At 35.1% G+C, this 3806-nt stretch overlaps 1 pseudogene; it reads left to right on the top strand.

The window, feature by feature from the left end:
• The first annotated feature begins 1193 nt into the window (after positions 1-1193).
• LOC125829383 (protein LEAD-SENSITIVE 1-like) lies at positions 1194-3058 on the top strand (annotated as a pseudogene).
• The last annotated feature ends 748 nt before the right edge of the window (positions 3059-3806 follow it).

The following is a 3806-nucleotide window of genomic DNA, read 5'->3' as shown; positions in this document are numbered from 1 at the left end:
TCCATCCTGTCAACCGTCGTTGGCTTTCAGAGAGAGGTTGTTCAGGGGTCTGATCCACGGACCAGAACCACGGCCCGTGGCCTGACCTACAAATCATAGGTTGAAGGGCTGCAGGTTACCAATCATGGACCACCACCAATGCTATGTGGGTCACCCTACGGTCTATGGGTGGTACCTGTCGGTGGCACCTGCAACTTCTAATTTCTGCAAACTGGTCTGTCTAGGATCTGGGGTGTTATTGTTTACCTCCCTCCAAATATGAATAATGAAAGCCCTATTGAACTTCAACATATGTTTATCGTGTGTATTAGTATCCCTACAGGGTGAACTTGTATATCCTCCTCTTTGATAAGCTTAACGTCAAGTAGGTAATCTGTATCTCCACTATCATATCCTTACTTTCGATTTCGTCGGCTAATTTCAACTTTTATTTGATAGTTGATTACTCTGTCATGAAATTTGAGGTTGGATTCATCTTATTTGAATATACCAAAAACCAATTTCCGTGATCATCTCTAAAGATTCCTCCAAAAGCAGTATCTCCAGTTTGAGTTTGATGTGGCCCTTTGTATTTAAATTTTTCTTTCATGCCAAGAACACCAATCTATTAGTTTGGATTCTCTAAAATTAGATTTTTGCGTCGCAGATACAATATCGATTTCATTAGCATAATATATAACGTGATTAGATATAAGATTTAAAGGCAAACATTTCCACTCAAAGAAATTTATATATCATTTATCCCATATAAGCTAGATCAAATATAAAATTATAACAGTAGCACTATAAAAGGGTTGTAAAGTGTAGTTATAATATCGTTGAGTCATTTAACTATCACGACCCGATTCCACAACTTATAATGACAGCTACTATAACCCACTATTACGTAAGTCAACCCGTACCCAAAATGTCATGTAATGTGTATGAGGACAGAAGTAAACAAAAATAACACTAAACAACATAAAAAAGACATAAACGGAAACAACCCAAAGATATATATATTATAGAATCCTCCCCAAACCTGGAAGTCATGAGTAGAGAGATTTCCAATATGAAAATACAGCTCGCAAAAGTGGACCACAACAAGCCATCTCAAAGGCAAAAGATTAGCTAAGCATATATACCGAAGGAGACAGGCTGGTCCAGGATGCTAAGTACTCACCCTCGTCTCTGATCCCCAAAAGTTGCAAATGATGGCAGGAACGATAACCGCTGGTAACTGGTACTAGGACCCACATAAAAAAAAATACAGAGTGTAGCATATGTACCAAAAGAAAGGTACCCTGTAAGAATCAAAGGCCATATGAGCACAAAAGGTAAATATTATCTAAAAAGATGGTATCTAGACAGAAACAAAGGTCAAAGTGGTAAAGAAAGAAAAAATACACGAGCATACCAAAAGTAAATATAATTACAGCTAAACTAAACCTAACTTGTCCCCCATAGACCCAGAAGGTATACTCATGCACATGTTTAAGTAAAACCTGAACGTACTTCAAAATAGTGCTTGAATAACGGGGGTTAATTTTACTGTTTATGGGGATTTAAAACCCTTGCAATCTAGTATTACGGCATTTATCGAAACTCCCACAAAAAGAATTGTCGCAACCAATTTGTGGCAGTTTTGACCCATACAAAAAATTAGTGGGAGTTACTTTGCAGAAGTCAACCCACCCTAATTTTAAAATTAAATCTTTTAAAATTATTATTTTTCAGTTACAAATAGTAAAACCTCCACACATTTTTAAAATTCCTTATATTTAAAGATCTAGGCAATCATAACTTGTACAGTTAATTGAATATTTTTTTATTGATATACTATTTACATAATCACTAATTAAGCTATAAATCATAATCAAACCCAAAAAATATCTCAAGGTCACGACATATGTATTCTTTAACGACATATCATAAAATCACAAAAATATTGCATGATCATTAGTCATTTAAATTAAATTGTCAACACCAAATATCTTAATCAGAGTCAAACACTAAATCAAAACAAAAAATATCCAATCCAACATTTAACTACCCCTCCAATCACACAATCTTGTCATCATAATTAATTAGCTAAGATAACTACAATGTAATCAACAGTTGTCATGGCTAGGATTACTATCACAACCATATGATCTTCTTGTGTTCATAGGCAGAATTGGCTCACTAGTATCATCACATGGCTTCATAAAAAAATAAAGTATAAAATTAATCAAGTGATATTTGAAAATGTGAGTTTCCTGACAAATGTTATGTTTCAAACTATACTTGTCATTAGTCAATATATGTCAACCAAAAATGAATGAAAGGAAGGAGAAGCAATATACAAATCAAACGAAAATAGAAATTTAAGAACTTTAGTTACACATTGGGAAGTTAATAAAATGCTACAAATAAAGAACCAAATCTATAATTCGTAAAAACTAAGCAAAGTGTCACATCCCAAGAGATTGGAACTGGAACTGTTTTTGACCGTTTCATATTCAGCTCATCTCCTTCACATCCCTCGGGATCCCCATGTCCTAGATGTGGTGATCAATCAAGGACTGAAGGTGTTATCTCATCATGCCTCGAGTGTTTTCTTTGTAAGTGTGAGTTGTATCTTTTTATGTATGGTGACTCACAATGAGGTTTTATTGCTAAGACTCAAAGGGGAACATGCACAATTGCCCCTTCTGATCCACCAGGGTATGTCCTGCACCAAGCTAAATTTTTCCTTCAGAACGATTTTGGGTTATACAACATATTCAAGACAACTGTGAGGATTTTGCATACTACTACAAGACCAGTTTGCTAGTCTTTACAAATGTCAGTGTAGGCAAGAGTGGGCAGGCAACATTTTTTTTAGCTGCCACAACTGTTATTGTTTCATCACAACTGCGCTTTCTAACTACAGATGTTTCTGGTCTGGCTGTTGTGGGTTATGGTGTTCACTATGTCAGCTGGTATGTTTCTAATATTGATGTACATCATGATGTCATGAAGACTTATCTTATGCCCTCGCCCTCTAGAGTCTGAGGCTGCTACTATTACTGATACATCAAAGGAAAAGGGGTTGTAATTCTATGTAAGTTGACTGCATTTATGTGGATCTCCTCAAGTAGGTTACAACATCATACAATATGTTGTAGGTGTTGATGTCGTCATTGCTTTCGTGACTTAGGTTTGGTTATTATTGAATCAATGGCAATTTAAATAGGCCTTGTGTGAATTCTTTCATCAAATGAATGCTTTGATATGTTATTGCAAATTTTTTATAACAATGTTCCATGGTTCATATGAAAAAAGAAGTAAGAACTTTACTTACAGTTTTTGAAGGAGAATTTGTCGAAGGAGAAGCAAAGAACCCTGCAATTTTTTTTGGTATCGTCCCTTCTTCGTTAACATATATGGCTTGAAATCATTCACATTTGATTATGAGCATTCATCAATTGATTGTGGTTCTGTTGGAATTGGGATGAACATGAGCCTTCACTACTTGAAGTCCTTGCACAACCATAACGAGGTCTTACTTGTTTAACAACATTACTGGGGACGACTCTTAATCCCAAACATCTAACCCTTTCAGAGTGCTCTTTTCCTAAAACCCTACCAACAACATCATTTGGCGAAATTTGAGACTCGTCCATGGTACTTTGGCTAAAAGTTAGCTCAATTTTTCCCTATACATACAAAATCAATGCCACAAATAGACATGCAGTAATATTGGAAATTGAAATCACCTTAGTAAAGACATAAAAATAAAAATTACTTATATATATATATAAAAGGAAACACAAGCTTTATGAATATCAAATATCAGGAAAAAG

This window comes from Solanum verrucosum, unplaced genomic scaffold, assembly GCF_900185275.1.
Source record: "Solanum verrucosum unplaced genomic scaffold, falcon-dt-bn FXZP01000044.1, whole genome shotgun sequence".
Taxonomy (NCBI): domain Eukaryota; kingdom Viridiplantae; phylum Streptophyta; class Magnoliopsida; order Solanales; family Solanaceae; genus Solanum; species Solanum verrucosum.
This window is presented reverse-complemented; position numbering and strand designations above follow the sequence as displayed.